The sequence below is a fragment of the Muscardinus avellanarius genome (assembly GCF_963383645.1).
Source record: "Muscardinus avellanarius genome assembly, chromosome: 13".
Lineage (NCBI taxonomy): Eukaryota > Metazoa > Chordata > Mammalia > Rodentia > Gliridae > Muscardinus > Muscardinus avellanarius.
In genome coordinates this window covers 58308628-58325800 of record NC_137799.1, presented here as the reverse complement: position 1 = coordinate 58325800, position 17173 = coordinate 58308628, and the positions used below count along the sequence as shown (strand labels likewise).

General features: G+C 42.8%; 1 pseudogene across 1 annotated transcript in view; it reads left to right on the top strand.

Moving 5' to 3' along the window:
• The window catches only part of LOC308272213 (Y-box-binding protein 1-like), a 42190-nt pseudogene extending 29758 nt beyond the window's left edge, over positions 1-12432 (top strand). Inside the window, exons 3-5 of the transcript in view lie at positions 2545-2626; positions 10968-11411; positions 11886-12432. The product of the transcript in view is annotated as a Y-box-binding protein 1-like (transcript). The remainder of the gene's footprint in view (positions 1-2544; positions 2627-10967; positions 11412-11885) is intronic.
• The last annotated feature ends 4741 nt before the right edge of the window (positions 12433-17173 follow it).

Genomic DNA, 17173 nt, shown 5'->3' with positions numbered 1-17173 from the left:
CTGAGACCAGAGAATTATAGTTCACGGACAGCCTCAGCTACTTAATGAGGCCCTCTGCAACTCAGTGAGATTCGGTTTCCAAATAAAAAATAGGGTAGGGGGTGTATCTCGGAGGTCAAATGCCCCTGGGTTCCATCCCCAGACCCGCAAAAAAAAAAAAAAAAAAAAAAAAAAAGAAAAAAGAAAAGAAAAGAAAAGAAAAAGAAAAAGAAAAAGAAAAAAAAAAAAAGCCTGTGGGTGTAGCTCAGAGGTAAAATGCTTCTGGGTTCCATCCCGGTACCACAAAGGAAAAAAGCAAAGGAAAAAAAAAACAAAAAACTATGGGATGTTATGTACACAATGAATTTTACTCAGCCATAAAGAACAAAATTATGTCATTTGTGGGGAAATGTATCAAATTAGAGAACATTATACTAAGTGAGATTAGTCAAAAAAGTAAAAAATTGGATGCTTTCTCTAATGTGCAGAAACTAGAGAGAAAAAAGGTCATAGAAGGAACTCTAGACAAGGAAGGAGAAACCATAGATGAGCAAATAAGGCGACCTAACTGCCAGGGAAGGGAGGGGGGAAGAGGGAAATTCCCTAATGATGTACATTCATAAACATATCCAAGTCAATCAGTAAGCCAAACATGAGAAGGAGGGAGGGGTGACAGAATAGGGTGGGAATTTGGGGAAGGGCTAAATGAGTGATGTGTGCATGTATGCATGTCTTTACCATCTTGTACCCCATTAAGATGTATAACTACAATGCACTGATATATATTTTTTTAAAAGTTGTATTTCTTAAGCAAGGAGAGAGAGGGGGAGGAATTCATTACAGGTATTTTTTAAAAAGAAAAAAGAAAAGAAGCTGGAGTGGTGGCGCACATTTGTAATCCCCGCACTTGGGAGGCGGAGACAGGAAGATCGCGTAGGTTCGAAGCCAGCCACGTGGGCTTAAGAGACCCTATTTCCAAATAAAAAGTATAAAATAGGTATGGGAGTGTAGCCTGGAGTGGGTTTCCAGGAACCCCAGTACCACCAAAAAAAAAAAAAAAGCCTAAACTGGAATTGGTGGCACATACCTGTAATCCTAGTACTTGGGAGGCTGAGACAGAAAGATCACAGGTCGGAGGAGAGCCTCAACAAGTAGTAAGACTATCAGCAACCTAGCAAGATTCTATTTCAAAACAAAAATAAAATTGGCTGAAGATGTAGCTCAAAGATAGAATGCCCGTGGGTTCAATCCTCAGTACAACAACAACAACAACAACAACAAAAGCCTAAATCCCAGAGATTCCAATTCAATTGATCTGGGCTAAAACTTGAGAACTTGAGTTGATATATTTTTGGTATTTTCCATTTCTTCTCTTTTTCAGTTCTTTCTCTTCTATTCTGTTCCTTTCTTTTTTTTTTCTTTCTCTCTCTCTCTCTTTTTTTTTTCTATCCAAGGACAGCCAAAGTTGAGAACAGCTCATAACTCATGGAGTGGATTACCTGTTAACCTAGAAGGCGGGTGGGCTTAGAAGCCAATAAGACCATGATTCTACTATGTAAGAGTCGTTTTAACCATCTCTTTAAAAAAAAAAAAAAAAAGCAATCGGTGCAATGTTTGTTTTTTCCCCAGTGTTATTTTAAATAAAGCGGCCCTGGAGGTCTATATGGGGGTGGGGGGAGTCTAAATTGAATGCTTTAGTGAATCACTAATATGATTCAATACATATTGGACTACTTAATACCTCAATTCAAGTTACCAATCTCTCTCTCTCTTTTTTTTTTTTTTTATGGTACTGGGGTTTCTGGAAGCCCTTCTACCTCCGGGCTACACTCCCAGACCTATTTTTATATTTTTATTTGGAAACAGGGTCTCTTAAGCCAGCATGGCTGGCTTCGAACCTGTGCAATCCTCCTGTCTCTGCCTCCCAAGTGCGGGGATTACAAGCATGCGCCACCATGCCCGGTTACCAATCTCTTAAAGTGAACAATATATGGCACCTATTTGCCAAAAAAATGTCAATTGATATAGGATAGAAGAAATAAGTATGTAAAAAGGAGAAAGAAGGAAAGAAAAGTAAAATATAACTTTCATATAAGAACCTGGAGCTGAAGTGCTTCAACCTCTAGTCCACAAACCAGTTCTCTTTCCCAGGCCCAAATTCCTGGGAAACCTATAGATCCTAGAGATAACTAAATAAACTATAGCTGGGCGTGGTGGCACACACTTGTAATCCCAGCATTCAGGAGACAGAGACCAGAGGATCACAGTTCTGACAGCCTCAGCTACTTACTAAGGCTCTTGGCAATTTAGTGAGACCCTGTTTCAAAATAAAGAATAAAAAATAGGGCTGGGAGTGTAGTTCAGTGGTAGAATGTCCCTGGGTTACATCCCCAGTACTGCAAAACAAAAAAACAAAAAACAAAAAAAGAAAAAAAAAAAACAAAAAAACTCTAACAGTCTTGTGTGTTGGTTGCAAAACACGTACAATTTTTTGAGAAACCTAGGACACTCCAGCTTATTTGTCAATCAGCTAATGATTACCCTAATCAGCCTGAGGACTCTAAGGTTTACCAGACCACCAGGAAGCGCCTCAGGACTACCAGATGGAGATCATCCACCCTAAAGCTGACCAGACTACAAGACAACCGTAAACTGCATTGGGGACTACCAGACTGAGATCATCCTCACACACCTCCTCTAGCCCACCTCTCATGAAAGTCCCCCATAAGGACCCTGCAGATCCTGAGTTCCTGAGCTGAGGACTCACCAATGATACAACTACTGACACATTAATGGATGTGAACACCTATTATCTAAGCCCTAGTTAAATAGCACCCCATTGTGCTTGGGAGATTCCCAAACTGGAAAAGGAGAAACAGCCATTTCTGGGGACAATGACTTAGAAGAAAAATATTTTATAAAGTTGTTGTTCTTTTTTTTTTTTTTTTTTTTTTTTTGGTGGTACTGGGGTTCCTGGAAGCCCTTCTACTTCCAGGCTGGGCTACACTCCCAGACCTATTTTATACTTTTTTATTTCGAAACAGGGTCTCCTAAGCCAGAGCGGCTTGCTTTGAACCTGCGCGATCCTCCTGTCTCTGTCTCCCAAGCGCAGGGATTACAAGCGTGCGCCACCACGCCCAGATCTATAAAGTTTTTGAAAAATCTATTTATTGTGAGAATTCCAAACATTCTATCTATCTATATGAGTAATGTGCCAGGCACGGTGGTACATGTCCATAATCTCAGCTACTTGGGAGGCAGGAAGATCACAAGTTTGAGGCTAGCCCAGGTGATTTAGTGAGACTTTGTCTCAAAATAAAAAATAAAAAGGGCTGGGGAAATAATTCAGAAGTAGAATGCCCTGAGTTCAATTCCTAGTTTGGAAGAAGAATGGAGAGGAGGAAGAGGAGGCAGAGAAAAAACAATTAACTGTGGCTTCAACTCCCAAATTTATGAAACCTTTACCTTATGCCATATTGAGGAGATAGAAAGGAAATAGGCAGATAGGGAAAAGGCCTTGGTAGAAAAAAGTTAATTTCCTGAGTTTCCTGAGGGGCGACAAATGCCTGAAATTCCAAAGGCTCAGGAGATAAGAAGGCCAGAGCTTCACAAAGCCATCCTGAATTTCCTAATCAACAAACCCACCGAGCAAGTCTGGCATTCCTGAAAGGAGACCCTTCAAAGAACTTGCAAATGTCCTATGCAAATTCTCCTTGGAGTCACCCTAACCAAACTGCAAGCGGTCAGGCATCGGCCAGTCAGATGACAAAAGGGGGACTTCCCGCTCGGGACCCCCTCCCCTTTTGGGGAGCCGTTCTCTCTGTCGCAGGTCGTGTTGGCACTGAGAGAAGGCAGACTGCATCTGAAGGCACGTGGCTCGGGTGACTCTCGAGTAGTGACCTGAAGGCCTCTGCTGGACATCATGGCTGACCAGGCCCCTAGGGGTGACCTGTACCTCCTTTCTGGCAGATCGCGTGGACTCTGGGAGAAAGTAGTTTGCAACTGATGGGCACTTGGCTCGGGCGACACTCGGGTAGTGACCCTGAAGGCAGCTACTGGACCCCGGAGTTCCGACCACCCCTATGGGGTGTTTGGCCACTTTTCTCTATTCCCTTCTGGCAGATCGCGTGGACTCCGGAAGAAAGCAGCCTGCACCTGAAGGCAATTCGGCTTGGGCTACTCTCAAGTATTGTCCTGAAGGCAGCTGCTGGACCCAGAGTCCCAGCCCCTTTAGGGGTGTTCAGCCACCCTTGCCCCATTCCCTGCTGCTTCCAATAAACCTTTTACTCCCCTTCCTGAGGTCTGCGGGTGTCATTCTTCGCTCTCCGTAGACAAGAACTCTACGGGGTTTTCTCGCAAGAAACCCCCGTTTCAATATTTGCCTCAAATACTATTAAGAAATTAAATGCCACAGGTGTGTGTGTGTGTGTGTGTGTGTGTGTGTGTGTGCGCGCGCGCGCGCGCACACGTGCTAAGAATTGAACTCAGGGGAATTCTAACTCTGAGCTGCTACACCCAGCCCTATTTTATAATGTTTTGAAACAGGATCTCACTAAATTGCCAAGGCTGGCCTAGAACCTGCTATCCCAAGTACTGGGATTACAGGCTTGAGCCACCAGGCTCAGCCCACGGATATTGTTAAGACACCTGGTGAAGTTATTCCCACTAAAAATGTAATTGCTCTCATGAATTTCATGTTTATAGTTCTCATGTAGAATTCTTTTACTACATTTATATATACACAAACAGAACATTGTATTGTTTTATAAGAAAATTAGAAGCTGCTTTTGCTAGAAAGCACTTTTCACTTGGGCCTGCTGATGCCCAATGGGTAACTAAAAGTAGAAGGAAGTGTGGGATCTTTTTCTTCATTTTGTATGTCTCCTTTATTACATTAAGCTTCAGATCCAATTCCCGCTGGCTCTGCAGGTAGGGATGCTAATCCTAGGTTTATTATCGTTAAATTTACTTAACCTATCTTGTCTTCCTTCAAGATTGAGGACACCAAGATAAGAGTGATATAGATATTTTCAAGGTTGGAGGGACATTACAACATTCTGTCCCAGGTCCCCCGGAGTGTCAACTCCAAGTCCCCCATCCTTGCCATACACCTGCCCTATACCTTTCAGGAACCATGGAGGCTTACAGGCAGATTGCCCCATGATGAGACTGCCTACCCTCCCCCAAAGCAGGAACAATCATCCAATGGGAACCAAATTGCCACCTCCCAGGATCCCAGGCCTGATAAATAGACATCTACAAAGCAAATGGAGATTATCCCATGAATGAGCAGGGGCAATTTCCTTGACACTGATAAGCTCTGTGTGAACAGAACTGAGATAATGATCGACCAGACCACAGTTTAATCAAAGCTGTTTAGTTATGCATACCCTTTGCCCCTACCCCAATTCTTCCTCTCTTTAAAGTCAGTGTCAGTACCCCCAGAGACAGCTGGGATGCTTCCTTCATCTCACGTGCCTTCCCACTACCATGCTCCTTAACAAAGTTCCTTTCTTTGTTAGTTTTTCCATTTGTTTTTTAAGGCAAGTGGCTTTCATGAACTGTTCAATTTTCTTCCCTGTGATGTGAGGAAGTGCTGAGGACCCCAAAACAGGAGGGATTAAAAAAGGCCATCCGTTTTACCTTCTGTGAAGTGGGGGCAGGTGAGAGCGGTGGACACCAGGAGATCAGAGCCCACCAGCCCTCAAGATAATAACTCAAAGTGAGGATTGAAATTATACACAAATCCTTGGTTCCCCAAAACCCAATTCTGACTAATCATGAAACAGCAGATGGAGAACTTCAGTTAAGGTTTACAAGCCCACCTCCCAAGAGCTTCAGTGGTCCAGGGACCCCTCCCCTGTGGGGGGAGAACTGCTTTTTGTCTTCTCTCTTTCCTTGACTTAAAATAAACTTTTTTAATTTCTATGCCCTCCATTAATCCTTGGACTTCATTCACTGAAATCCACTGGATAAGAACCCTATAAGAAAGGATACCCTGGCCGGGTGTGATGATGCACACTTGTGATCCCAGCATTCGGTAGTCAGAGACCGGAGGATTGTGGTTCACAGACAGCCTCAGCTACTTAGCAAGGCCCTTCGTGTTACGGCTTGGGGTGAGGGTTACTCTCATGCTTTTGAGATGGCAGCGTTTCCCCTGAATGTGTATCCTTACTTTATTTGAATTACAACCTCTGCCTTTATCTGACTGGCGTGTGTTTAAATTCTTTTTGCCACGGAAGCCAAGAACCCACAGAAGTCATCACGTTGCACATGACAGTAATACACACACACACAGTATATTAAATGACAAGAAATATCTAATTATTCAACACTCTGTACAGTGTTATCTTTGAAGAAGATAAAAGAACTTGCCCTATGAATTATTTCAAAGCTATTGTAATTAAAGTATGATATTAGCATAATGGAAATTAATCTAAAAATGGAAAAGAAGACCAGAAACATATCCATCAACATGGAAAAATACTGATAGGATTAGTTTTATAGATCAGATTTGAATTTGTTCCATTAATGTTGCTGGAACAATTTCATATGAGCATAGAAAGAAATTAGATTTCTACTTCAGGTCATTTTAAAATCTCCACTTTACAATAATTTCAAAAAGAAACCTGACATAAAAATGGTAAAGCACATAAACAGGCAATTCCTGGAAAAGAAAGCAAGGCAGCTTGTTGTGGTGCTACAGCAAAACTGTACTGGTGTGAGATGTAGCCGCAGGTTCTTTTTCTTAGCTATCTTAGGAAAGAACAGCCAAAAACTCTACTGCTATAAACTTAAGTAATTTTATTATTAAAAAGCAGAAAGATAGGACAGGAAGCACTACACCCAAAGGGATGGCGTAGTGGAGTAACTTGAAAATAAGTTACTGGAGCTGCCCCAGAGCTTCCCAAAATGCCTACGATGTGGCTCAAAAAAAATGGCTCAGAGCTGCAAAACGCTGCCCAGAGTGTCCATGAGCTGGCCCCAAAATGGCCCACATGGCCTCAAGATGGCAAAGAGGTCCTCTGAGCTATACTTCTTATAGTATAAGAGCCCTCTAAAGAGGGGATGGCCAGGGTCATGTGGGATGCTTTCTGGTTCACAAAAGGTGAGAATTCCTTTTGGGCCACAGGACTCCTCCTAAACAGACAGGGTGCAGGGCTTTTTAAAAAAAAAATTATATAGATTTTTGAGAATATTCCTGGAGGTTAGTGGAACTTTGACAAAATGGAGGTGAAGCTCAGGTTTAATCGCTTCAGGAACTTTCTGAGCCAGCCCATTTTAATTTAAAAGTATTAAAAATATGGGCCTGACTTTTTTCTTTTTTTTTGGCGGTACTGGGGATGAAACCCCAGGGGCATTCTATCTCTGAGTTATACCCCACCCCCAGCCCTATTTTTTCTTCTTTATTTTGAAACAGGGTCTCACTAAGTTGCAAAAGGCCTTGCTAAGCAGCTGAGGTTGTCCTAGAAATGGGATCCTCCTGTCTCAACCTCCTGAATGGTGGTATTACAAGAATGTGCCAACACACCCAGCTCAATTTTTTATTCTTTATTTTGAAAAAAAGTCTCACTGCCTTGCAAGGGCCACACTAAGTAGCTGAGGCTGTTAATGAAGTGTGATCCCCCTGTCTCAGCCTCCTGAATGCTGGAATTACAAGGGTGTGTCACCACACCCAGCTTGGCCTAACTTTTTTAGAATACCCAAGCTCTGTTAACCTACATGTTCCAGTATTGGGAAGAGGTGATTCCAGATCTTAAAACCATATTTTTCCTTTCCTTCCCAATGTGGTTTTTTCTTCTACCTAAAATTTTATTTCTTCTATTCTACCTCATCAGTACTGGGGACTGAACCCAGGGACATGACATTGTACCTCTGAAATATACCCCCAGCCCTATTTCTTTCTTTACTTTCCTTCCTTTCTTCTTTTTTCCATTTGTCTGTTTCCTTTGTACTGAGGATTCAATCTATGGACATGCTACCTCTGAGCTAGACACCCAGCCCTATTTTATTTATTTTTTTGTAACAGGGCCTTACTAAGTTGCTAAAGGTCTTGATAAATTGCTCAGGCTGGTCAGAAACCTGCAATTCTCTTGTCTTCATATTTCAAGTACTGAGATTACACCAATTTTACTTTTTTTTGTTTGTTTGTTTTCAAATAAGATCTCTTGCTAAATTACTGCACACTAGCCTTGAATCTGCAATCTTGTCTCAGTCCCCAAGTACTAGGATTACAGGCATGTACCACCACACTGGGCTCCTAGATATACTTTTTACATTTAGTAAAAAGATGGCCAGCTCTTACAGGAGAACCTGTAAGAGCTCAACGGAAGTTCAGTCACTTCTCAAAGGAAGCAGGGCCCTGAAGGGGATATTAGGAGCCCTGCTCCTTCCTGTCTCTCCTTCATCCTGGCTTCCCAGCTGCCCTGAGATGAGCCCCTTTGTTCTACCACACAGCCCGGGAGCCATGGAACCAACCAACCATGGACTGAAACCTCTGAAAGAATTTCAACACCTGCCAATCTGAGATAAAGGAAGAGGTTTTAATTGGCTCAAAACCATGAGCCAAAATACATCTTTCCTCCTTTTATGTTGGTTAAGATAAGTTGATTCTTTTCTCACAGTGACAGAAAGCAGATGAACATTGCCCACAAATAAAAATGTGGCCAACGGTGATAACTTCTGTATTGAGATCAAAGAGGACTCTATTGCTTTTCTCATTAGATTGATAACATTTTCCAGAACAGTTTCAGTGAAAAGCTGGGGGCAGGAGGTGGTTCATTGAAAGAACAAAAGACAAAGACTTAGCAGTAATGAATATCAACTACTAGGGTGCTTGTGGATGGAAGGTTAGAGAGGTTGGTATATAGAAGAAAATGTAGAACTAAGGAATGGCTTTGGTTTTATTTATTTTTGGTTAGTAAAAGAGATTTGGGCTTGTTTATAGATTGATAAGGATCTAGCTGAGAAAGGTCACCATGGGAGAAAGAAAAGGGATGGGTCCAGGTGGAAAGATTAGCCTTGGAATGATGTAGGATTAACCTAGTCAGAGTTTAGATGGGAAGATTAGCCTTGGAATGAGGTGGGATTAGTCCAGTCAGAACTCAGGTGGAAAGATTAGCCTTGGGACAACACAAGGACTGTTTCTTGGAGCAAAGAGCAAATATATTAGGATGCTTGTGGCTGTGTACAAACCTTTAGGCTTGGGTGTGGGGGTAATAATGAATGTGTATTGGTTGTCTCTATTTTATCCATGACATAAATAATGCAAGATCATCAACTTAAAAGGTAGAGTTAGGAATGAGCTAGTGCCTTGATGAGAAATCATATAATTTTTTTTCTTTCTTTTTTTTTGTGTGTGGTACTGTGGATGGAACTCAGAGGCCTTCTACCTCCATACTATACCCCCAGACCTATTTTATATTTTATTTGGAAACAGGAGTTTCTCACTAAATTCCTGAGAACCTCACTAAGTAGCTGAGGCTGGCTTCGAACCTGCAAGATCCTCCTGTCTCAGCCTCCCAAGCACGGGGATTACAAGTAAGTGCAACCACGCTCAGCCAAATCACGTCATTTTCTAAATGCTATATAGAAAGGAGCTGAACCAGGTCAAGGGATTATTGAAAAATGAGTACAGTTAAAAATTATAAAATTTGCCTCTTGTATCGGTTGCTCATCAACTAGAGGTGCTTCAAAGAAGTGGTAGGAGTTTACCTTTCCTATACCGAGGCCAGGTCACAAAGAAGAGGAGCTAAATAGAGGCACGGATTGCCTCTATATATTTTTAGGACTAAAGGCTTTAATTGTCTCTAAGGTTTTGACTATAGGTTAATCATTAGAACAAAGGGCAAAGAGAGAGGGGAACTCTGCATTGTAACAGCTGCTCCCCCTCCCTGCCTGAGTGCCTGTGCAGCACCCAGGCTCTGACTACTTTTTACATTTTGGAAATTAATACCAAAGCAATTTCCCAATACTGGCACAATAGTGATTTAGTTCCATGGATGTGCAGGGCAGGTACAGAAAAACAGTATGACACAATACTCGAGCAGCTTTGTAAGAGAGAAGGTGAGGTGCTAGCTCATCAGGCTACAGATTAGCAAAGGAAAGAAATGTGGCCAGGAGTGGCAAATAGAGGGATCATGCTTAAAGTTCCTCTGACCTGGATGGGGTGGCTCACACTTGTAATGTCAGGATTTGGGAGCCTGAGACTGTAGGACCACAGGTTCAAGGACAGCCTCAGTAAGGAGTGAGACTCTGTTTTAAAATTAAAAAAAAAAAAAAAAAAAGCCGGGCATGTTGGTGCATGCTTGTAATCCCTACGCTTGGGAGGCTGAGACAGGAGGATCACACAAGTTCAAAGCCAACCTCAGCTACTTAGTGAGTCTCTCAGCAACTTTGAGACCCTGTTTCCAAACAAAATATAAAATAGGTCTGGGAGTACAGCCCAGAACAGCCGAGAGGTAGAAAGCCTCTGGGTTCCACCCTCAGTACCACCAAAATAAATAAATAAATAATAAAAGGACTGGGAGTATAGCTCAGAGGTAGAACGCTCCAGGTTCAATTCAAAAACCAAAAAATAAAAAAATAAAGTTTCTCTGATATTGAAGGTTAAGAGTTGTAGAAAAGTAAAGGAGTCATAGCTGGAAGGATGAAAGTTTGTGGTCAGAGTGCAAGCTTTTCAAGTTTTAGCGCTGATGGAGTTATTCAGGTACAAAAATGTGATCATTAAAAAGTAATAACCTGCTGGGCATGGTGGCACACACTTGCAATCCTAGTACTTGGGAGGCTGAAACAGGGAGATCGCTGGTTCAAAGCCAACCTTGGCAACTTAGTGAGCTCTCAGCAACCCAGTGAGACCCTGTTTTCGAATAAGAAATAAAATCAGGCTGAGGGTATATCTTAGAAGTAGAATGCCTCTGGGTTCAATCCCCAGCACCATCCCCTCAAAAAAGGTTTTTTAAAAAGTAATAACCAAGTCCCATTGGTAGCGGGAGCAGAAAGTGGACCCCAGGGAGCCCTGAGCGGTCCCACTGCACCACTGGCCTAGTTACCATCACACCTGGGCAAGAGCCACAGCTACCACAGCCAGCCCCAGTCACCATCACCGCAACCATGAGCAGCGAGGCTGAGGCCAGAGACCCAGCAGCCTCCGACACCAAGCCCCTCACCACGGGCAGGGCACCTGCTGGCAGGGACAATAAGATCATCGCAACTAAGGTTTTGGGAACAGTAAAATGGTTCAATGTAAGAAACAGATATGATTTCATCAACAGGAACAACACCATGGAAGATGCATTTGTACACCAGACTGCCATAACGAAGAATAACCCCAGGAAGTACCTGTGCAGTGTAGGAGAGGGGGAGACTGTGGAGTTTGATGTTGTTGAAGGAGAAAAGTGTGCGGAGGCAGCAAATGTTACAGGCCTGGTGGAGTTCTGATGGGGTGTGTCCATACAGTGCCTAAGGAGATGCATCCTCCCTTGGCCTGGGCCTGAGCGAGGGAGCAGCCTAAGGCAAAACTTTAAGTAGTGATTCAGCAGAAAATGGGCTAAAGATGGCGCCTGGAGGAAGCTAGGAAGGCGTGGTTTCCCCATTCATTATGGGTGGGGAGACTGAGCGATTTTTCCCTTTCTACCTTTAAAGGAGCTTTCTGCACGCATGAATGGCTCATGTACTGGCCTGGGATTGGCTGTAAACTACGTGCTAGTGATCTTTATCCCGGATAGGCTAGGTAGGCTATTTCTCAAGGGAATTCCCCTTGTTGCTTGGTGCTATATATATGATTGTTTGGAGAGAAATAAATGAGATCTTGCTTAACTTGACGCCCGGCTCGTGGGTTTGTGTTTGAGTTGTCGGTACTCATCATCTCGTCAAGCCCCGCCAGCTGTCGGGCTGGATCCCGACAGAGTTCCAGTTCAAGGTAGTAAATATGCAGCAGACAGTAACCATTATAAACGTTCTCCACGTCGTAGGGGTTCTCCACGAAATTACCAGCAGAATTATCAGAATAGTGATAGTGGGGGAAAGAATGAGGGATCGGAGAGCATTCCTGAAGGCCAGGCCCAACAACACCGACCCCACGGCAGGTGAAGATTCCTGCCTTACTACATGCAGAGACCCTATGGGCGTGACCACAGTATTCCAACCCTCTGGTGCAAAAAGTGATAGAGGGTGCTGATAACCGAGGTGCAGAGCAGGGTAGACCAGTGAGGCAGAATATGTATCAAGGTTAGAGACCACAATTTCACAGGGGCCTCCTCACCAAAGACAGCCTAGAGAGGATGGCAAGGAAGAGGATTAGGAAAACCAAGGAGATGAGACCCAACCAACTTCAATTACCTGCGTAGATGCACAGAAAACCCTAAACCACAAGATGGCAAAGAGACAAAAGCAGCCAATCCACCAGCTGAGAATCCGTCAGCTCCTGAGGCTCAGCTGGGCGTAGCTGAGTAAATGCCCACTTACCATCCCTACCATTAACCGGTTTAGTCATCCAACAAGAAATGAAAATGAAATTCCGGCTATAAGAAATGAACAAAAGATTGGAGCTGAAGACCTTAAGTGCTTGCTTTCTGCCTGTTGACCAGGTAACTAGAACTATCTGCATTACCTGTGCAGCATGGAGTTTTTATTCTTTTTACCTAAAGATGTCTCTTTTTGGTCTTTTTGTTTTTTGAAAAGCCTGGGTTTTTTCCCCCTCAAAACACCTTTAAAGGTTTTTAAATTGTTTCATATCTGGTCAAGTTGAGATTTTTAAGAACTGAGACAGGAGGATCACAGATTTGCGGCCAGCCTCAGCTACTTAGTGAGGCCCTCTGCAATTTAGTGAGATCTTGTTTCAAACTAAAGAATAAAATATTGTACCAGTATTGGGAAGAGGCTTCAAAATATATTAATATACCAGTATTGGGAAAGATTTTCGATTTCAAAATATATCTTTGGTAGAATAAAATAAAAGCCAGGAGCTTCAAGAAAAGGGCTGAGATTTTCAGGCCTCAAGAGTAGTTAGCAAAAGAACAGGGTCTTTTTACATTTCTAAGAGAAGGGAACTTCTGAAAGGATGTGGGGGAATCCCAGACTCCAGATAAGCAACTTAACACATTTTGAAGTGTAACAAAAGGCATGAGTGCCTGGGACAGAGCTGCCCTCCCCCCCACCCCCACCCTCACCCCAGAGGGGGTGGATCTAGTTGGGTCAAAAAACTGGTTATAAAAATACTCTGTATCCAGGAATCATTGGTGACTTCATTCCGGGTCATCCCACTATGTCACTTTGTGGCATAGTGCTTTAATTTAAGCTCTATCTTTCCCTCTTTCTAATGGCACCATAACAATTACAACCTGTATTTTTATCTTTGTAATAATAATAACCTAATTTAAGTCTTCAGCAAGAGTCTGGGCTAGTGAATGTCTATCCTGAATCTGGATAGATATAGTCTGTTTTTGGAAACAGTTTCCGGGAGCCTAACAGAGGTCCCCGGGGATAGTACCCCCAAACCATAACAGTCCAAACCGTAACAGTATCATTCTGGGAGTGTCCAATGAAGATAGAATACCCCTGGATTCCATCCCCAACTCCACAAAAAAAACCCTTAATTTTTAATTTGTAATTAAAAATTGACAACTTGATTTTTTTTAAGTCAACAAAATGCAAGCACCTGTTAATAAAGGTCTTAAGTAATTTGTCAAAAAAAAGTAATAACTTTTTTTTTTTTTGGTGGTACTGGGGTTCCTGGAAACCCTTCTACCTCAGGGCTGTACTCCCAGACCTATTTTTTACATTTTTATTTGGAAACAGGGTCTCTTAAGCCAGCTCACACGGCTGGCTTCGAACCTGCGCAATCCTCCTGTCTCTCCCTCCCAAGCGCGGGCATTACAAGCGTGCGCCACCACACCCAGCAAAAGTAATAACTTTTGATATGAGGTTATTGGACAAAGAATGCAAACATCTGTGGAGAGATAGCCACTTGTGCTTCTGTTTGGAAACCTGGAATTAAGAAGTAACGTTGCACTCGGTGAGACTAGTCCTGAGGATCCTGCATTCCCATCTCATATGCCATAGTTGGTACACATGGCCAAAAAAGGATTCTCCAGGAAGATGGACTTAAAGGGGAAAAGATTACCCTCAAGGAGCTGGATTATAATAGAAAGAATTTTATCAGAGATAGGCAAAATTATGGTAAAGAGACAGATGGCAAGATTCCTAGACCGTAACTTCAAGTATCACTGTTAACACACTTGAAGAAAGACTGTTTCTATCAGATTGTAGTTGGGTTGGTAAATGAATTTTGAGTCAGAGAGCCCCCTGGCCCATGGGCCCAGATAGTCTGACATAGCCAGATACCTGCCACTTATCATAACTGGATGACATCATTCAGTAAGGTGAGGCCCTCAGCAACTTAGTGAGACCCTGTTTCCAAATAAAATATATATTAAAAAAAGGGTCTGGGAGTATAGCCCGGACGTAGAAAGCCTCTGGCTTTCACCCCCAGTATCACCAAAAAAATAATAAATGACATCTTGCAGAAGAGCTAAGGATTCGCCAAGAGTGCAGGAGGAGGGTGCAGAGTGTGGGAAGAGGGTAATGATCTCTGTGAAAGGGGAGCAGATACCTCATGGCACCTGACTTTGTTAATCATTCTGGTCCTAACAAAGAATCCTAGGCTTACACCTGCAGTAAGGCAGGAAGGATTTTTGGCCGAGCTAGAAACCCCCATAATCATAATCCCCATTATCATAAAAAAAAAAGGGCCCTGCACAGAGTTAATGGGCAGACGTACACCTAGGTCAGAAGATTACTTGGTAGAGCAAGATGAAGGACTATGTATCTATAAAATGTCCTGGATCCAGAAAAACCTTGGATGACTTCAAGTCACCCCCTATACTACCTCTGGTATAGGGCTTTGTTAACTGTTTTATCTTTCCGTCTTTGTAATAATAAAATTGTTTAGAGCTTACAGCAAGAGTTTGGGCTATAGTTTTCTACACATAGTTCAGAACAAGAACCCATAGCTATACCTCACTGTAACAGTTTCAGGAGCCCAATAGGGCCCCCGAAACAGTTTCGGCACCGTAACATGGATTAGGGTAACAAGCAGTCCTTTCCTAAGCAGTGTTTCTTCGACTCACTGCCCTCCTACAATTTGGTCTCTGATTTCTGATGTAATCAACAATAGCGACACACACTTTTTTTTGAAACAGGGTCTCACTGAGTTTCACAGGGCCTCACCAGGTAGTAGCTGAGGCTGTTCACGAACTGTGATCCTCCTGTCTCAGCCTTCTAAATGCTAGGATTACAAGCGTGCACCACCATGCCTGGCTACACACACTTTTTCTATCTGAGACCACACATCAACAGTCAAACTAATAAAACTGGATGTGGTACCATATAAAAATACCAGCATGCCGGGTGTGGTGGCACACGCTTGTAATCCCCACGCTTGGGAGGCGGAGACAGGAGGATAGAGCAGGTTCGAAGCCAGCTGTGCTTGCTTAAGAGATCTTGTTTCCAAAAATAAAAAAGTATAAAATAGGTCTGGGAGTGTAGCCCAGAGGTAGAAGGGCTTCCAGGAACTCCAGTACCACAAAAAAAAAAAAAAAAAAAAAAAAGAATACCAGCATGTTGACATAGACTAGTAATCCCAGCTACTCCAGAGGCTGAGGCAGGAGAATCCAGTCTTGGCAACTTCGTGAGATTCTGTCTTAAAATGAAAATTTTAAAAAGGACAAGGGATATAGCTCAGGGGTAGAGCACACCCAGATTCAATCCCTAGTATAGTAACAGAAAAAATAAATAATAAAAATGCTATATATCTGTAGGTCAGCATGGGATCCATATGACATTAAGCTAGGGAAAAGAAATGGGAAGAAAACATTCTCTGGTCATAAAATAATAAAGCAAAGAATAGATTCATCCACACCCCATTATGGCAAGATTGATGATTTGGGAACAAGGCTAGAGCTACCCCGGCATGCCACCAGCAGTTGAGATGCGCCTCCATATCCTGTGCCAAGCAAGAGAGTTCTTCTAGGGTAAGGGGGGCAAAGAGAACCACTACTTTCCCCACCAGGAGTCCACACCTCTGCTTTCCCTGATCAGGCAAGGGCATCTCTATTATGCTTACTCTTTAAATTCCTTGGGAAGGGCTGGGGATTTAATTCAGTGGTAGAACACTTGCTAAGCATGCATAAAGTGCACAAGGCCCTGGGGTTGATCCCCAGGACCACACACACACACACACACACACACACACACACACACAGAGAGAGAGAGAGAGAGAGAGAGAGAGAGAGAGAGAGAGAGAGAGAGAGAGAGAGAACTGCCATGTCTCTTAACCCTCTGGGAATTAATCCTGTAATAGTAGCAGCTTCCCTCTGTAGAGGAACATGGGAAAACATCCACACATAGATATTTACTAGTCTATATATTAAGCAGTCATTGAATCTTAACTACTTAAGATTCAAGACACGATATTTAATATCTGGTTACAGATAATATTTACTATTTACTGGGCTCCTCGATGCCAGGCCTTATGCTAGGTGTCTGCATATTTTCTCTTTAAACCTTACAATATCTCATCCAGGTAGCTATGATATTTTCAATTAAAGAGAACAATTAAGGAAGTGAGGATGTGGAGAGGTCCATCCAGAGTAGTTAAGTGACTTATTCAAACTACAAAACTGTCTTTCTGTACCAGATTGACACTAGGAACAGAGAAAACAATGCTTTTTAATTGATCAGTTATTTGTTTTTGCTATTGGGGATTTAATCCAGGGGCCATCTACCTCCAAGCTATACCCCCAGTTATATTTTTTTATATATATTTTTAAGGTTTTGTGGGACTGAGGATTAAACCCAGGGGTAGTCTACTTTCCAACTACATCCCCCAGCCCTTTTTTATTTTTGTTTTGGAACGGGGTCTCACAAAATTGCTGAGTTGCTGAGGCCAGCCTCAAACCTGTAATCCTCCTGTTTCAGCCTCTCAACTACTAGGATTACAGGCATGCACCAGCACACCCAGCTTTAGTTATCATTTATTTTGCTTTTACCACCCTGCCTCACCCTTAAAGCTGGTGTTGTATGTTCAGCTTGGACATCGCAAACAACTGAGCTTGACTCTGAGATCTGAGATTTCCACTGTGAATTGCTTTGCGTCAGGCTGCTTGGAGAAACCAAGCCCTATGTGTCTGCCTTA